Source organism: Rhipicephalus microplus, unplaced genomic scaffold (assembly GCF_043290135.1).
Source record: "Rhipicephalus microplus isolate Deutch F79 unplaced genomic scaffold, USDA_Rmic scaffold_17, whole genome shotgun sequence".
NCBI classification, from domain to species: domain Eukaryota; kingdom Metazoa; phylum Arthropoda; class Arachnida; order Ixodida; family Ixodidae; genus Rhipicephalus; species Rhipicephalus microplus.
The window spans coordinates 9,988,245-10,007,525 of NW_027464590.1; the positions used below are offsets into that span (position 1 = coordinate 9,988,245).

At 50.9% G+C, this 19,281-nt stretch overlaps 1 non-coding gene across 1 annotated transcript; it reads right to left on the reverse strand.

The window, feature by feature from the left end:
- Positions 1-688: 688 nt before the first annotated feature.
- TRNAN-GUU (transfer RNA asparagine (anticodon GUU)) lies at positions 689-761 on the reverse strand. The gene has a single exon. It is a non-coding gene; the product is annotated as a tRNA-Asn (tRNA).
- Between the last annotated feature and the right edge of the window lie 18,520 nt (positions 762-19,281).

A 19,281-nucleotide genomic window follows, 5' to 3' on the forward strand; every position in this document is an offset into this window, starting at 1 on the left:
ACGCGCTAGCCAATTGCGCAAGAGAGACAGTCGGGCTCCGCTCTCACCACCGTCAGAACGTTTCTCCAAGGCTATCAGCGCAAAGAAAAAAAGCGACACACTGCTCCTGGGAGGGCTCGAACCTCCAACCCTTTGCTTAACAGCCGACGCGCTAGCCAAATGCGCCACGGAGACAGTCGTGCTCCACTCTCACTACCGTCAGAATATTTCTCTAAAGCTATCAGCGCAAAGAAAAAAAGAGACACGCCGCTCTCGGGAGGGCTCGAACCTCTAACCTTTTGGTTAACAGCCGAACGCGCTAGCCAATTGCGTCACGGAGATTGTAGTGCTCCACTCTCACCACCATCAGAACATTTTTTCAAAGCTATAAGCGCAAAGAAAAAAAGAGACACACCACTCATGGGAGGGTTCGAACCTCCAAACTTTTGGTTAACAGCCCAACGCGCTAGCGAATTGCACCATTGAGACAGTCGTGCTCCACTCTCACCACCATCAGAACATTTTTCCAAAGGTATCAGCGCAAGGAAAAAAAGAGACACACCACTCATGGGAGGGTTCGAACCTCCAACCTTTTCGTTAACAGCCCAACGCGCTAGCCAATTGCGCCAAAAAACAGTCGTGCTCCACTGTCACCACCATCAGAACATTTTTAGAAAGGTATCAGGGCAAAGAAAAAAAAGAGACACACCGCTCATGGGAGGGTTCGAACCTCCAACCTTTTGGTTAACAGCCAAACGCGCTAGCCAATTGCGCCAAAAAACAGTCGTGCTCCACTCTCATCACGGTCACAACACTTCTTCAAAGATATCAGTGCAAAGAAAAAAAGTGACACACCGCTCATGGGAGGGCTAGAACCTCCAAACTGTTGGTTAACAGCCGATCGCGCTAGCCATTGCACCGCGGACCCAACCGCGGTCCACTCTCACCACCGTAAGAACGTTTCTCCAAAGCTATCAGCGCAAAGAAAAAAAAAGCGACACGCTGCTCCCGGGGAGGGCTCGAACCTCCAACCTTTTGCTTAACAGCCGACGCACTAGCAGTTGCGCCACGGAGACAGTCGTGCTCCACTCTCACCACTGTCGGAACATTTCTCCATAGCTGTCAGCGCAAAGAAAAAAGACACACCGCTCTCGGGAGGGCTCGAACCTCCAACCTTTTGGTTAACAGCCGAACGCGCTAGCCAATTGCGTCACGGAGGTAGTCGTGCTCTACTCTCACCACCATCAGAACATTTTTTCAAAGGTATCAGCGCAAAGAAAAAAAGAGATACACCACTCATGGGAGGGTTCGAACCTGCAACCTTTTGGTTAATAGCCGAACGCGCTAGCCAATTGCGCCACGGAGAAAGTCGTGCTCCACTCTCACCACAGTCAGAACACTTCTACAACGATATCAGTGCAAAGAAAAAAAAGCGACACACCGCTCATAGGAGGGCTCGAATCTCGAACCTGTTGGTTAACAGCCGACGCACTAGCAGGTTGGGCCACGGAGACAGTCGTGCTCCACTCTCACCACCGTTAGAACATTTCTCCAAAGCTATCAGCGCAAAGAAAAAAAAGAGACACACCACTTTCGGGAGGGCTCGAACCTCAAATCTTTTGGATAACAGTTGATCGCGCTAGCCGATTCTGCCACGGAAACAGTCGTGCGCCACTCTCACCACCGTCAGAACATTTCTCCAAAGCTATCAGCGCAAAGAAAAAAAAGAGACACACCGCTTTCAGGAGGGCTCGAACCTCAAACCTTTTGCTTAACAGCCGACGCACTAGCAGATTGCGCCACGGAGACAGTAGTGCTCCACTCTCACCACCGTCAGAACATTTCTCCAAAGCTATCAGCGCAAAGAAAAAAAGAGACACACCGCTCTCGGGGGGGCTCAAACCTCCAAACTTTTTGATAACAGTTGATCGCGCTAGCTGATTCTGCCACGGAAACAGTCGTGCTCCACTCTCACCACCGTCAGAACATTTCTCCAAAGCTATCAGAGCAAATAAAAAAAAGAGACACACCGCTCTCGGGAAAGCTCGAACCTCCAACCTTTAGCTTAACAGCCGACGCACTAGCAGATTGCGCCACGGAAACAGTCGTGCTCCACTCTCACCACCGTCAGAACATCTCTCCAAAGCTATCAGCGCAAAGAAAAAAAGAGACACACCGCTCTCGGGAGAGCTCGAACCTCCAAACTTTTGGTCAACAGCCGAACGCGCTAGCCAATTGCGTCACGGAGGTAGTCGTGCTCCACTCTCATCACCATCAGAACATTTTTCCAAAGGTGTCAGGCAAAGAAAAAAAGAGACACACTGCTCATGGGAGGGTTCGAACCTCAAGTTTTTTGGTTAACAGCCCAACGCGCTAGCCTATTGCGCCACGGAGACAGTTCGTGCTCCACTCTCACCATGGTCAGAACACTTCTCCAAAGATATCAGTGCAAAGAAAAAAAAGCGACACACCGCTCATGGGAGGGCTCGAACCTCCAACCTTTTTGGTTAACAGCCAATCGCGCTAGCCATTGCACCATGGACCCAACCATGCTCCACCCGCACCACCGTCAGAACGTTTCTGCAAAGCTATCAGCGCAAAGAAAAAAAGCGACACACTGCTCCCGGGAGGGCTCGAACCTCCAACCTTTTGCTTAACAGCCGACCCACTAGCAGATACTAGCAGATTGTGCCACGGAGACAGTCGTGCTCCACTCTCACCACTGTCGGAACATTTCTCCATAGCTGTCAGTGCAAAGAAAAAAGAGACACACCGCTCTCGGGAGGGCTCGAACCTCCAACCTTTTTGATAACAGTTGATTGCGCTAGCCAAATGCGTCACGGAGGTAGTCATGCTCCACTTTCACCACAATCAGAACATTTTTCCGCAGGTATCAGCGCAAAGAAAAAAAGAGACACACCGCTCTCGGGAGGGCTCGAACCTCCAACCTTTTGCTTAACAGCCGACGCACTAGCAGATTGCGCCACGGAGACAGCCTTGCTCCAATTTTACCACCGTCAGAACATTTCTCCAAAGCTATCAGCGCAAAGAAAAAAAGAGACACACTGCTCTCGGGAAAGCTCGAACCTCCAAACATTTGGTCAACAGCCGAACGCGCTAGCCAATTGCGTCACGGAGGTAGTCGTGCTCCACTCTCACCACCATCAGAACATTTTTCCAAAGGTATCAGCGAAAAGAAACAAAGAGACACACCGCTCATGGGAGGGTTCGAACCTCCAGCCTTTTGGTTAACAGCCCAACGCGCTAGCCTATTGCGCCACGGAGACAGTTCGTGCTCCACTCTCACCATGGTCAGAACACTTCTCCAAAGATATCAGTGCAAAGAAAAAAAAGCGACACACCGCTCATGGGAGGGCTCGAACCTCCAACCTTTTTGGTTAACAGCCAATCGCGCTAGCCATTGCACCACGGACCCAACCATGCTCCACCCGCACCACCGTCAGAATGTTTCTGCAAAGCTATCAGCGCAAAGAAAAAAAGCGACACACTGCTCCCGGGAGGGCTCGAACCTCAATCCTTTTGCTTAACAGCCGACCCACTAGCAGACTGCGCCACGGAGACGGTCACGCTCCGCTCTCACCACCGTCAGAACATTATTCCAAAGCTATGAGCGCAAAGAAAAAAAAGAGACACACCGCTCTCGGGAGGGCTCGAAACTCCAACCTTTTGGTTAACAGCCGAAGGCGCTAGCCAATTGCGTCACGGAGGTAGTCGTGCTCAACTCTCACCACCATCAGAACATTTTTCCAAAGGTATCAGCGCAAAGAAAAAAAGAGACACACCACTCATGGGAGGGTTCGAACCTCCAACCTTTTGGTTAACAGCCCAACGCGCTAGCGAATTGCACCATGGAGACAGTCGTGCTCCACTCTCACCACCATCAGAACTACTTTCCAAAGGTATCAGCGCAAAGAAAAAAAAGAGACACACCACTCATGGGAGAGTTCGAACCTCCAACCTTTTGGTTAACAGCCCAACGCACTAGCCCATTGCGCCAAAAAACAGTCGTGCTCCACTCTCACCACCCTCAGAACATTTTTCCAAAGGTATCAGCGCAAAGAAAAAAAGAGACACACCGCTCATCGGAGGGTTCGAACCTCCAACCTTTTGGTTAGCAGCCCAACGCGCTAGCCAATTGCGCCAAAAAACAGTCGTGCTCCACTGTCATCCCGGTCACAACACTTCTTCAATGATATCAGTGCAAAGAAAAAAAGTGACACACCGCTCATGGGAGGGCTAGAACCTCCAACCTTTTGGTTAACAGCCGATCGCGCTAGCCATTGCACCACGGACCCAACCGCGGTCCACTCTCACCACCGTAAGAACGTTTCTCGAAAGCTATCAGCGCAAAGAAAAAAAGCGACACGCTGCTCCCGGGGAGGGCTCGAACCTCCAACCTTTTGCTTAACAGCCGACGAACTAGCAGATTGTGCCACGGAGACAGTCGTGCTCTACTCTCACCACTGTCGGAACATTTCTCCATAGCTGTCAGTGCAAAGAAAAAAGAGACACACCGCTTTTGGGAGGGCTCGAACCTCCAACCTTTTGGTTATCAGCCGAACGCGCTAGCCAAATGCGTCAGGGAGGTAGTCATGCTCCACTTTCAACACAATCAGAACATTTTTCCGAAGGTATCAGCGCAAAGAGAAAAAGAGACACACCGCTCTCGGGAGGGCTCGAACCTCCAACCTTTTGGTTAACAGCCGAACGCGCGAGCCAATTGCGTCACGGAGGTAGTCGTGCTCCACTCTCACCACCATCAGGACTTTTTTCCAAAGGTAAAGCGCAAAGAAAAAAAGAGACACACCGCTCATGGGAGGGTTCGAACCTCCAACCTTTTTGTTAACAGCCCAACGCGCTAGCCAATTGCGCAACAGAGACAGTCGTGCTCCACTCTCACCACCGTCAGAACATTTCTCCAAAGCTATCAGCGCAAATAAAAAAAAGAGACACACCGCTCTCGGGAGGGCTCGAACCTCCAGCCTTTTGGTTAACAGCCCAACGCGCTAGCCTATTGCGCCACGGAGACAGTTCGTGCTCCACTCTCACCATGGTCAGAACACTTCTCCAAAGATATCAGTGCAAAGAAAAAAAAGCGACACACCGCTCAGGAGAGGGCTCGAACCTCCAACCTTTTTGGTTAACAGCCAATCGCGCTAGTCATTGCACCACGGACCCAACCATGCTCCACCCGCACCACCGTCAGAATGTTTCTGCAAAGCTATCAGCGCAAAGAAAAAAAGTGACACACTGCTCCCGGGAGGGCTCGAACCTCAATCCTTTTGCTTAACAGCCGACCCACTAGCAGACTGCGCCACGGAGACGGTCACGCTCCGCTCTCACCACCGTCAGAACATTTCTCCAAAGCTATGAGCGCAAAGAAAAAAAAGAGACACACCGCTTTCGGGAGGGCTCGAACCTCTAACCTTTTGGTTAACAGCCGAACGCGCTAGCCAATTGCGTCACGGAGATTGTAGTGCTCCACTCTCACCACTATCAGAACATTTTTCCAAAGGTATAAGCGCAAATAAAAAAAGAGACACACCACTCATGGGAGGGTTCGAACCTCCAACCTTTTGGTTATCAGCCCAACGCGCTAGCGAATTGCACCATGGAGACAGTCGTGCTCCACTCTCACCACCATCAGAACTATTTTCCAAAGGTATCAGCGCAAAGAAAAAAAGAGACACACCACTCATGGGAGAGTTCGAACCTCCAACCTTTTGGTTAACAGCCCAACGCGCTAGCCCATTGCGCCAAAAAAAAGTCGTGCTCCACTCTCACCACCCTCAGAACATTTTTCCAAAGGTATCAGCGCAAAGAAAAAAAGAGACACGCTGCTCCCGGGGAGGGCTCGAACCTCCAACCTTTTGCTTAACAGCCGACGAACTAGCAGATTGTGCCACGGAGACAGTCGTGCTCCACTCTCACCACTGTCGGAACATTTCTCCATAGCTGTCAGTGCAAAGAAAAAAGAGACACACCGCTCTCGGGAGGGCTCGAACCTCCAACCTTTTGGTTATCAGCCGAACGCGCTAGCCAAATGCGTCACGGAGGTAGTCATGCTCCACTTTCAACACAATCAGAACATTTTTCTGAAGGTATCAGCGCAAAGAAAAAAAGAGACACACCGCTTTTGGGAGGGTTCGAGCCTCCATCATTTTGGTTAACAGTCCAACGCGCTAGCCAATCGTCCCACGGAGACAGTCGTGCTCCACTCTCACCACCATCAGAACATTTTTCCAAAGGTATCAGCGCAAAGAAAAAAAGAGACACACCGCTCATGGGAGGGTACGAACCTCCAGCCTTTTGGTTAACAGCCCAACGCGCTAGCCAATTGCGCCATGGAGACAGTTCGTGCTCCACTCTCACCAAGGTCAGAACACTTCTCCAAAGATATCAGTGCAAAGAAAAAAAAGCGACACACCGCTCATGGGAGGGCTCGAACCTCCAACCTTTTGGTTAAGAGCCAAACGCGCTAGCCAATTGCGTCATGGAGGTAGTCGTGCTCTACTCTCACCACCATCAGAACATTTTTCCAAAGCTATCAGCGCAAAGAAAAAAAGCGACACACTGCTCCCGGCAGGGCTCGAACCTCCAACCTTTTGATTAACAGCCGACGCACAACCAGACTGCGCCATGGAGACAGTCGCGCTCCACTCTCACCACCATCAGAACATTTCTCCAAAGCTATCAGCGCAAAGAAAAAAAAGAGACACACTGCTCCTGAGAGGGCTCGAACCTCCAACCTTTGGCTTAACAGCCGACGCACTAGCAGTTGCGCCACGGAGACAGTCGTGCTCCACTCTCATCACTGTCGGAACATTTCTCCATAGCTGTCAGCGCAAAGAAAAAAAGAGACACACAGCTCTCGGGAGGGCTCGAACCCCCAAACTTTTGGTCTACACCCGAACGCGCTAGCCAATTGCGTCACGGAGGTAGTCGTGCTCCACTCTCACCACCGTCAGAACTTTTCTCCAAGGCTATCAGCGCAAAGAAAAAAAGCGACACACTGCTCCGGGGAGGGCTCGAACCTCCAACCTTTTGCTTAACAGCCGACGCACTAGCAGTTGCGCCACGGAGACAGTCGTGCTCCACTCTTACCACTGTCGGGACATTTCTCCATAGCTGTCAGCGCAAAGAAAAAAGAGACACACCGCTCTCGGGAGGGCTCGAACCTCCAACCTTTTGGTTAACAGCCGAACGCGCTAGCCAATTGCGTCACAGAGGTAGTCGTGCTCTAATCTCACCACCATCAGAACATTTTTTCAAAGGTATCAGCGCAAAGAAAAAAAGAGATACACCACTCATGGGAGGGTTCGAACCTGCAACCCTTTGGTTAATAGCCGAACGCGCTAGCCAATTGCGCCACGGAGAAAGTCGTGCTCCACTCTCACCACAGTCAGAACACTTCTACAAAGATATCAGTGCAAAGAAAAGAAAGCGACACACCGCTCATAGGAGGGCTCGAATCTCCAACCTGTTGGTTAACAGCCGACGCACTAGCAGGTTGGGCCACGGAGACAGTCGTGCTCCACTCTCACCACCGTTATAACATTTCTCCAAAGCTATCAGCACAAAAAAAGAGACACACCTCTTTCGGGAGGGCTCGAACCTCAAACCTTTTGGATAGCAGTTGATCGCGCTAGCCGATTCTGCCACGGAAACAGTCGTGCGCCACTCTCACCACCGTCAGAACATTTCTCCAATGCTATCAGCGCAAAGAAAAAAAAGAGACACACCGCTTTCAGGAGGGCTCGAACCTCAAACCTTTTGCTTAACAGCCGACGCACTAGCAGATTGCGCCACGGAGACAGTAGTGCTCCACTCTCACCACCGTCAGAACATTTCTCCAAAGCTATCAGCGCAAAGAAAAAAAGAGACACACCGCTCTCGGCAGGGCTCGAACCTCCAAACTTTTTGATAACAGTTGATCGCGCTAGCTGATCCTGTCACGGAAACAGTCGTGCTCCACTCTCACCACCGTCAGAACATTTCTCCAAAGCTATCAGCGCAAATAAAAAAAGAGACACACCGCTCTCGGGAGGGCCCGAACCTCCAACCTTTAGCTTAACAGCCGACGCACTAGCAGATTGCGCCACGGAGACAGCCTTGCTCCAATTTTACCACCGTCAGAACATTTCTCCAAAGCTATCAGCGCAAAGAAAAAAAAGAAACACACCGCTCTCGGGAGAGCTCGAACCTCCAAACTTTTGGTCAACAGCCGAACGCGCTAGCCATTTGCGTCACGGAGGTAGTCGTGCTCCACTCTCACCACCATCGGAACATTTTTCCAAAGGTATCAGCGCAAAGAAAAAAAGAGACACACCGCTCATGGGAGGGTTCGAACCTCCAGCCTTTTGGTTAACAGCCCAACGCGCTAGCCTATTGCGCCACGAAGACAGTTCGTGCTCCACTCTCACCATGGTCAGAACACTTCTCCAAAGATATCAGTGCAAAGAAAAAAAGGCGACACACCACTCATGGGAGGGCTCGAACCTCCAACCTTTTGGTTAACAGCCGAACGCGCTAGCCAATTGCGTCACGGAGGTAGTCGTGCTCTACTCTCACCACCATCTGAACATTTTTCCAAAGGTATCAGCGCAAAAAAAAGAGACACACCGCTCATGGGAGGGCTCGAACCTCCAACCTTTTGGTTAACAACCGACGCACTAGCAGATTGCGCCACGGATACAGTCGTGCTCCACTCTCACCACTGTCGGAACATTTTTCCATAGCAGTCAGTGCAAAGAAAAAAGCGAAACGCCGCTCTCGGGAGGGCTCGATCCTCCAACTTTTCGGTAAACAGCCGATCGCGCTAGCCAAATGCGCCACGTAGACAGTCGTGCTCTACTCTCACCACCGTCAGAACATTTTTTCAAAGGTATCAGCGCAAAGAAAAAAAGAGACACAACGCTCATGGGAAGGTTCGAACCTCCAACCTTTCGGTTAACAGCCCAACGCGCTATCGAATTGCACCATGGAGACAGTCGTGCTCCACTCTCACCACCATCAGAACATTTTTCCAAAGGTATCAGCGCAAAGAAAAAAAGTGACAAAACGCTCATGGGAGGGCTAGAACCTCCAACCTTTTGGTTAACAGCCGATCGCGCTAGCCATTGCACCATGGACCCAACCGCGGTACACTCTCACCACCGTAAGAACGTTTCTCCAAAGCTATCAGCGCAAAGAAAAAAAGCGAGACGCTGTTCCTGGGGAGGACTCGAACCTCCAATCTTTTGCTTAACAGCCGACGAACTTGCAGATTGTGCCAAGGAGACAGTCGTGCTCCACTCTCAACACTGTCGGAACATTTCTCCAAAGATATCAGTGCAAAGAAAAAAAGCGACACACCGCTCATTGGAGGGCTCGAACCTCCAACCTTTTGGTTAACAGCCAATCGCGCTAGCCATTGCACCACGGACCCAACCGCGCTCCACTCTCACCACCATCAGAACGTTTCTCCAAAGCTATCAGCGCAAAGAAAAAAAGCGACACAATGCTCCCGGGAGGGCTCGAACCTCCAACCTTTTGCTTAACAGCCGACGCACTAGCAGACTGCGCCACGGAGACAGTCGCGCTCCACTCTCACCACCGTCAGAACATTTCTCCAAAGATATCAGCGCAAAGAAAAAAAAGAGACACACCGCTCTCGGGAGGGCTCGAACTTCCAACCTTTTGATTAACAGCCGAACGCGCTAGCCAATTGCATCACGGAAGTAGTCGTGCTCCACTCTCACCACCATCAGAACATTTCTCCAAAGCTATCAGCGCAAAGAAAAAAAAGAGACACACCACTCTCGGGAGGGCTCGAACTTCCAACCTTTTGGTTAACAGCCGAACGCGCTAGCCAATTGCGTCACGCAGGTAGTCGTGCTCCACTCTCACCACCATCAGAACTTTTTTCCAAAGGTAAAGCGCAAAGAAAAAAAGAGACACACCGCTCATGGGAGGGTTCGAACCTCCAACGTTTTCGTTAACAGCCCAACGCGCTAGCCAATTGCGCAACAGAGACAGTCGTGCTCCACTCTCACCACCGTCAGAACGTTTCTCCAAGGCTACCAGCGCAAAGAAAAAAAGCGACACATTGCTCCTGGGAGGGCTCGAACCTCCAACCTTTTGCTTAACAGCCGACGCACTAGCAGTTGCGCCACGGAGACAGTCGTGCTTCACTCTCACCACTGTCGGAACATTTCTCCATAGCTGTCAGCGCAAAGAAAAAAGAGACACCGCTCTCGGGAGGGCTCGAACCTCCAACCTTTTGGTTATCAGCCGAACGCGCTAGCCAATTGTGTCACGGAGGTAGTCATGCTCCACTTTCACCACAATCAGAACATTTTTCCAAAGGTATCAGCGCAAAGAAAAAAAGAGACACACCGCTTTTGGGAGGGTTCGAACCTCCATCCTTTTGGTTAACAGACCAACGCGCTAGCCAATCGTCCCACGTAGACAGTTGTGCTCCACTCTCACCACGGTCAGAACACTTCTCCAAAGATGTCAGTGCAAAGAAAAAAAAAGCGACACACCGCTCGTGAGAGGGCTCGAATCTCCTACCTTTTGGTTAACAGCCGAACGCGCTAGCCAATTGCGCCACGGAGACAGTCGTGCTCCACTCTCACTACGGTCAGAACATTTCTCCAAAGCTATCAGCGCAAAGAAAAAAAAAGAGACACACCGCTCTCGGGAGGGCTCGAACTTCCAACCTTTTGATTAACAGCCGAACGCGCTAGCCAATTGCATCACGTAAGTAGTCGGGCACGACTACCTCCGTGAGGCAATTGGCTAGCGCGTTCGGCTGGTAATTAAAAGGCTGTAGGTTCGAGCCCTCCCGAGAGCGGTGTGTCTCTTTTTTGTTCTTTGCGCTGATAGCTTTGGAGAAATGTTCTGACGGTGGTGAGAGTAGAGCACGACTATCTCCTTGGCGCAATTGGCTAGCGCGTTCAGCTGTTAACCAAAATGTAGGAGGTTCGAGCCCTCCCAAGAGCGGTGTGTCTCTTTTTTTTGCGCTGACAGCTGTGGAGAAATGTTCTGACGGTGGTGGGAGTGGAGCATGACTGTCTCCATGGCGCAATCTGCTAGAGCGTCGGCTGTTAAGCAAAAGATTGGAGGTTCGAGCCCTCCTGAGAGCGGTGTGTCTTTTTTTTTCTTTGCGCTGACAGCTGTGGAGAAAGGTTCTGACGATGGTGAGAGTAGAGCACGACTGTCTACGTGGCGCATTTGGCTAGCGCGATCAGCTGTTTACCGAAAGTATGGAGGTTGGAGCCCTCCCGGGAGCGGCGCTTCGCTTTTTTCTTTGCGCTGACAGCTATGGAGCAATGTTCCGACAGTGGTGAGAGTGGAGCACGACTGTCTCCGTGGCGCAATCTGCTTGTGCATCGACTGTTAAGCAAAAGGCTGGAGGTTCATGCCCTCCCTGGAGCAGTGTGTCTCTTTTTTTTCTTTGCGCTGATAGCTTTGGAGAAATGTTCTGCCCGTAGTGAGGGTGGAGCACGACTGTTTCCGTGGTGTAATGGCTAGCACGACCGGCTGTTAACCAAAAGGTTGGAGGTTCGAGCCCTCCCATGAGCGGTGTGTCGCTTTTTTTCTTTGCACTGATATCTTTGGAGAAGTGTTCTGACCGTGGTGAGAGTGGAGCACGACTGTCTCCGTGGCGCAATTGGCTAGCGCGTTGGGCTGTTACCCAAAAGGTTGGAGGTTCGAGCCCTCCCGAGAGCGGTGTGTCTCTTTTTTTCTTTGCGCTGATAGCTTTGGAGAAATGTTCTGACGGTGGGGAGAGTGGAGCCCGACTGTTTCCGTGGAAGAATCGGCTAGCGCGATCAACTGTTAACCAAAAGGTTGGAGGTTCGAGCTCTCCCGAGAGCGGTGTGTCTCTTTTTTTCTTTGCGCTGATAGCTTTTGAGAAATGTCCTGACGGTGGAGAGAGTGGAGCACGACTGTTTCCGTGTTGTAATGACTAGCGCTATCAGCTGTTAACTGAAAGGTTGGAGGTTCGAGCCCTCCCATGAGCGGTGTGTCGCTTTTTTTTCTTTGCACTGATAGCTTTGTAGAAATGTTCTGGCGGTACTGAGAGTAGAGCACGACAATCTCCTTGGCGCAATTGGCTAGCGCGTTCAGCTGTTACCCAAAAGGTTGGAGGTTCGAGCTCTCCCGAGAGCGGTGTGTCTCTTTTTTTCTTTGCGCTGATAGCTTTTGAGAAATGTCCTGACGGTGGAGAGAGTGGAGCACGACTGTCTCCGTGGCGCAATCTGCTAGTGCGTCGGCTGTTAAGCAAAAGGTTGGATGTTCAAGCCCTCCTTGGAGCAGTGTGTCTCTTTTTTTTCTTTGCGCTGATAGCTTTGGAGAAATGCTCTGACGGTAGTGAGAGTGGAGCTCGACTGTTTCCGTGTTGTAATGACTAGCGCTATCAGCTGTTAACCAAAAGGTTGGAGGTTCGAGCCCTCCCATGAGCGGTGTGTCGCTTTTTTTTCTTTGCACTGATAGCATTGTAGAAATGTTCTGACGGTATTGAGAGTAGAGCACGACAATCTCCTTGGCGCAATTGGCTAGCGCGTTCAGCTGTTAACCAAAAGGTTGGAGGTTCGAACCCTCCCATGAGCGGTGTGTCTCTTTTTGTCGTTGCGCTGATACCTTTAGAAAAATGTTCTGATGGTGTTGAAAGTGGAGCACGACTACCTCCGTGACGCAATTGGCTAGCGCGTTCGGCTGTTAACCAAAAGGTTGGAGGTTCGAGCTCTCCCGAGAGCGGTGTGTCTCTTTTTTTTCTTTGCGCTGATAGCTTTGGAGAAATGTTCTGACGCTGGTGAGAGTGGAGCACGACTGTCTCCGAGGCGCAATCTGTTAGTGCGTCGGCTGTTAAGCAAAAGGTTGGAGGTTCGAGTCCTCCCGGGAGCAGTGTGTCTCTTTCTTTTCTTTGCGCTGATAGCTTTGGAGAAATGTTCTGACGGTAGTGAGAGTGGAGCACGACTGTTTCCGTGGCAGAATCGGCTAGCGCAATCAATTGTTCACCAAAAGTTTGAAGGTTCGAGCCCTCCCGAGAGTTGTGTGTCCCTTTTTTTTTCTTTGCGCTGAGAGCTTTGGAGAAATGTTCTGACGGTGGTGAGAGTAGAGCACGACTATCTCCTTGGCGCAATTGGCTAGTGCGTTCAGCTGTTAACCAAAAGGTTGGAGGTTCGAGCCCTCCAGAGAGAGGTGTGTCTCTTTTTTCTTTGCGCTGACAGCTGTGGAGAAATGTTCTGACGGTGGTGAGAGTAGAGCACGACAGTCTACGTGGCGCATTTGGCTAGCGCGATCGGCTTTTTACCGAAAGGTTGTAGTTTCGAGCCCTCATGGGAGCGGGGTTTCGCTTTTTTCTTTGCGCTTACAGCTATGGAGAAATGTTCCGACAGTGGTGAGAGTGGAGCACGACTGTCTCTGTGGCGCAATTGGCTAGCGTGTTCAGCTGTTAACCAAAAGGTTGGAGGTTTGACCCCTCCCGAGAGCGGTGTATCTCTTTTTTTTTCTTTGCGCTGATAGCTTTGGAGAATTGTTCTGACGGGGGTGAGAGTAGAGCACGACTATCTCCTTGGCGCAATTGGCTAGCGCGATCGGCTGTTAACCAAAAGGTTGGAGGTTCGAGCCCTCGCATCAGCGGTGTGTCTCTTTTTTTTCTTTGCACTGATATCTTTGGAGAAGAGTTCTGACCGTGGTGAGAGTAGAGCACGACTGTCTCCGTGGCACAATTGGCTAGCGCTGTTAACCAAAAGGTTGGAGGTTCGAACCCTCCCATGAGCGGTGTGTCTCTTTTTTTCTTTGTGCTGATACCATTGGAAACATGTTCTGATGGTGGTGAGAGTGGAGCACGACTACCTCCGTGATGCAAATGGCTAGCGCGTTCGGCTGGTAATCTAAAGGTTGGAGGTTCGAGTCCTCCCGAAAGCGGTGTGTCTCTTTTTTGTCTTTGCGCTGACAGCTATGGAGAAATGTTCCGACAGTGGTGAGGGTGGAGCACGACTGTCTCCGTGGCGCAATCTGCTAGTGCGTCGGCTGTTAAGCAAAAGGTTGGAGGTTCGAGCCCGCCCGGGAGCAGTGTGTCTCTTTTTTTCTTTGCGCTGATAGCTTTGGAGAAATGTTCTGACGGTGGTGAGAGTAAAGCACGACAATCTCCTTGGCGCAATTGGCTAGCGCGTTCAGCTGTTAACCAAAAGGTAGGAGGTTCGAGCCCTCCCGAGAGCGGTGTGTCTCTTTTTCCTTTGCGCTGACAGCTGTGGAGAAATGTTCTGACGGTGGTGAGAGTAGAGCACGACTGTCTACGTGGCGCATTTGGCTAGCGCGATCGGCTGTTTACCGAAAGTTTGGAGTTTGGAGCCCTCCCAGGAGCGGTGTTTCGCTTTTTTCTTTGCGCTGACAGCTATGGAGGAATGTTCTGACGGTGGCGAGGGTGGAGCATGACCGTCTCCGTGGCGCTACCTGCTAGTGCATCGGCTGTTAAGCAAAATGTTGGAGGTTCGAGCCCTCCCGGGAGCAGTGTGTCTCATTTTTTTCTTTGCGCTGATAGCTTTGGAGAAATGTTCTGACTGTAGTGATGGTGGAGCACGACTGTATACGTAGTGTAATGGCTAGCGCGATCGGCTGTTAACCAAAAGATTGGAGGTTCGAGCACTCCCATGAGCGGTGTGTCGCTTTTTTTTCTTTGCACTGATAGCTTTAGAGAAATATTCTGACGGTGGTGAGAGTAGAGCACGACTATCTCCTTGGCGCAATTGGCTAGCGCGTTCAGCTGTTAACCAAAAGGTAGGAGGTTCGAGCCCTCCCGAGAGCGGTGCGTCTCTTTTTTCTTTGCGCTGACAGCTGTGGAGAAATGTTCTGACTGTGGTGAGAGTGGAGCACGACTGTCTTCGTGGCGCAGTTGGCTAGCGCGTTGGGCTGTTAACCAAAAAGTTGGAGGTTCGAACCCTCCCATGAGCGGTGTGTCTCTTTTTTTTCTTTGCGCTGATAGCTTTGGAGAAATGTTCTGTCGGTGGTGAGAGTGGAACACGACTGTTTCCGTGGCAGAATTGGCTAGCGCGTTCAACTGTTAACGAAAAAGTTGGAAGTTCGAGCCCTCCCGAGAGCGGTGTGTCTCTTTTTTTGCGCTGATAGCTTTGGAGAGATGTTCTGACGGTGGTGAGAGTGGAGCACGACTGTTTCTGTGGCAGAATCGGCTAGCGCGATCAACTATTAACTGAAAGTTTGGAGGTTCAAGCCGTCCCGGGAGCAGTGTGTCGCTTTTTATCTTTGCACTGATAGCTTTGTAGAAATGTTCTGACGGTGGTGAGAGTAGAGCACGACAATCTCTTTGGCGCAATTGGCTAGCGCGTTCAGCTGTTAACCAAAAGGTTGGAGGTTCGAGCCATCCCGAGAGCGGTGTGTCTCTTTTTTGTCTTTGCGCTGACAGCTATGGAGAAATGTTCCGACAGTGGTGAGGGTGGAGCACGACTGTCTCCGTGGCGCAATCTCCTAGTGCGTCGGCTGTTAAGCAAAAGGTTGGAGGTTCGAGCCCTCCCGGGAGCAGTGTGTCTCTTTTTTTCTTTGCGCTGATAGCTTTGGAGAAATGTTCTGACGGTGGTGAGAGTAGAGCACGACAATCTTCTTGGCGCAATTGGCTAGCGCGTTCAGCTGTTAACCAAAACGTAGGAGGTTCGAGCCCTCCCAGGAGCGGCGTCTCGCTTTTTTCTTTGCGCTGACAGCTATGGAGGAATGTTCTGACGGTGGCGAGGGTGGAGCATGACCGTCTCCGTGGCGCAATCTGCTAGGGCGTCGGCTGTTAAGAAAAAGGTTGGAGGTTCGAGCCCTCCCGAGAGCAGTGCGTTGCTTTTCTTCTTTGCGCTGATAGCTTTGGAGAAACGTTCTGACGGTGGTGAGAGTGGAGCGCGGTTGGGTCCGTGGTGCAATGGCTAGCACGATCGGCTGTTAACCAAAAGGTTGGAAGTTCGAGCCCTCCCATGAACGGTTTGTTGATTTTTTTCTTTGCGCTGATACCTTTGAAAAAATGTTCTGATGGTTGTGAGAGTGGAGCACGACTACCTCCGTGACGCAATTGGCTAGCGCGTTCGGCTGTTAACTAAAAGGGTTGAGGTTCGAGCCCTCCCGAGAGCGGTGTGTCTCTTTTTTTTTTCTTTGCGCGGGTAGCTTTGGAGAAATGTTCTGACGGTAGTGAGAGTGGTGCACGACTGTTTCCGTGGCAGAATCGGCTAGCGCGTTCAACTGTTAACCAAACATTTGGAGGTTCGAGCCCTCCCGAGAGCGGTGTGTCTCTTTTTTTTCTTTGCGCTGATAGCTTCGGAGAAATGTTCTGACGGTGGTGAGAGTGGAGCACGACTGTTTCCGTGGCAGAATCGGCTAGCCCGATCAACTGTAAAGCAAAAGGTTGGAGTTTCGAGCCCTCCCGAGAGTGGTGTGTATTTTTTTTCTTTGCGCTGATAGCTTTGGAGAAATGTTCTGACGGTGGTGAGAGGTGAACATGACTGTCTCCGTGGCGCAATCTGCAAGTGCGTCGGCTGTTAAGCAAAAGGTTGGAGGTTCGAGCCCTCCCTAGAGCGGTGTGTCTCTTTTTTCTTTGCGCTGACAGCTGTGGAGAAATGTTCTGACGGTGGTGAGAGTAGAGCACGACCATCTACGTGGCGCATTTGGCTAGCGCGATCGGCTGTTTACCTAGAGTTTGGAGGTTGAAGCCCTCCCAGGAGCGGCGTTTCGCTTTTTTCTTTGCGCTGACAGCTTTGGAGAATTGTTCTGACAGTGGTGAGAGTGGAGCACGACTGTCTTCATGGCGCAATATGCTACTGCATCGGCTGTTAAGCAAAATGTTGGAGGTTCGAGCCCTCCCGGGAGCAGTGTGTCTCATTTTTTTCTTTGCGCTGATAGCTTTGGAGAAATGTTCTGACGGTAGTGATGGTGGAGCACGACTGTATCCGTAGTGTAATGGCTAGCGCGATCGGCTGTTAACCAAAAGACTGGAGGTTCGAGCCCTCCCATGAGCGGTGTGTCGCTTTTTTTTTCTTCGCACTGATATCTTTGGAGAAATGTTCTGACTGTGGTGAGAGTGGAGCACGACTGTCTTCGTGGCGCAATTGGCTAGCGCGTTGGGCTGTTAACCAAACATTTTGAGGTTCGAAGCCTCCCATGAGCGGTGTGTCTCTTTTTTTCTTTGCGCTGATAGCTTTAGAAAAATGTTCTGATGGTGGTGAGAGTGGAGCACCACTACCTCCGTGACGCAATTGGCTAGCGCGTTCGGCTGTTAACCAAAAGGTTGAAGGTTCGAGCTCTCCCGAGAGCGGTGTGTCTCTTTTTTTCTTTGCGCTGATAGCTTTGGAGAAATGTTCTGAAGGTGGTGAGAATGGAGCACGACTGTCTCCGTGGCGCAATCTGTTAGTGCGTCGACTGTTAAGCAAAAGGTTGGAGGTTCGAGCCCTCCCGGGAGCAGTGTGTCTCTTTTTTTTCTTTGCGCTGATAGCTTTGGAGAAATGTTCGGACGGTAGTGAGAGTGGAGCACGACTGTTTCCGTGGCAGAATCGGCTAGCGCGATCAATTGTTCACCAAAAGTTTGGAGGTTCGAGCCCTCCCATGAGCGGTGTGTCTCTTTTTTTCTTTGTGCTGATACCATTGGAAACATGTTCTGATGGTGGTTAGAGTGGAGCACGACTACCTCCGTGACGCAATTGGCTAGCGCGTTCGGCTGGTAATCAAAAGGTTGGAGGTTCGAGCCCTCCCATGAGCGGTGTGTCTCTTTTTTTCTTTGCGCTGATACCTTTAGAAAAATGTTCTGATGGTGGTGAGAGTGGAGCACGACTACCTCCGTGACGCAATTGGCTAGCGCGTTCGGCTGTTATGCAAAATGTTGGAGGTTCGAGCCCTGCCGGGAGCATTGTGTCTCTTTTTTTTCTTTGCGCTGATAGCTTTGGAGAAATGTTCTGACGGTAGTCAGATTGGAGCACGACTGTTTCCGTGGTGTAATGGCTAGCGCGATCGGCTGTTAACCAAAAGATTGGAGGTTCGAGCCCTCCCATGAGCGGTGTGTCGCTTTTTTTTCTTTGCACTGATATCTTTGGAGAAATGTTCTGACCGTGGTAAGAGTGGAGCACGACTGTCTTCGTGGCGCAATTGGATAGCGCGTTGGGCTGTTAACCAAAAGGTTGGAGGTTCGAACCCTCCCATGAACGGTGTGTCTCTTTTTTTCTTTGCGCTGATACCTTTAGAAAAATGTTCTGACGGTGGTGAGAGTAGAGCAAGACTATCTCCTTGGCGCATTTGGCTAGTGCGATCGGCTGTTAACCAAAAGGTTGTAGGTTCGAGCCCTCCCATGAACGGTGTGTCGATTTTTCTCTTTGCGCTGATAGCTTTGGAGAAATGTTCTGACGGTGGTGGGAGTGGAGCACGAATGTCTCTGTGGCACAATCTGTTAGTGCGTCGGCTGTTAAGCAAAAGATTGGAGGTTCGAGCCCTCCCATGAGCGGTGTGTCTCTTTTTTCTTTGCGCTGACAGCTGTGGAGAAATGTTCTGACGGTGGTGGGAGTAGAGCACGACTGTTTCCGTGGCAGAATCGGCTAGCGCGATCAAATGTTGACCAAAAGGTTGGAGGTTCGAGCCCTCCCGAGAGCGGTGTGTCTCTTTTTTTCTTTGCGCTGATAGCTTTGGAGAAATGTTCTGACGGTGGTGAGAGGGGAGCATGACTGTCTACGTGGCGCAATCTGCTAGAGCGTTGGCTGTTAAGCAAAAGGTTCGAGGTTCGAGCCCTCCCGGGAGCAGTGTGTCGCTTTTTTTCTTTGCGCTGATAGCTTTGGAGAAACGTTCAGACTGTGGTGAGAGTGGAGCGCGGTTGTGTCCGTGGTGCAATGGCTAGCGCGATCGGCTGTTAACCAAAAGGTTGGAGGTTCGAGCCCTCCCATGAACGGTGTGTCGATTTCTTTTTTTCTTTTCGCTGAGAGCTTTGGAGAATTGTTCTGACAGTGGTGAGAGTGGAGCACGACTGTCTTCGTGGCGCAATTGGCTTCGCGTTCGGCTGTTAACCAAAAGGTTGAAGGTTCGAGCTCTCCCGAGAGCGGTGTGTCTCTTTTTTTTTCTTTGCGCTGATAGCTTTGGAGAAATGTTCTGACGGTGGTGAGAGTGGAGCACAAATGTCTCTGTGGCACAATCTGTTAGTGCGTCGGCTGTTAAGCAAAAGATTGGAGGTTCGAGCCCTCCCATGAGCGGTGTGTCGCTTTTTTTTCTTTGCACTGATATCTTTGGAGAAGTCTTCTGACCGTGGTGAGAGTAGAGCACGACTATCTC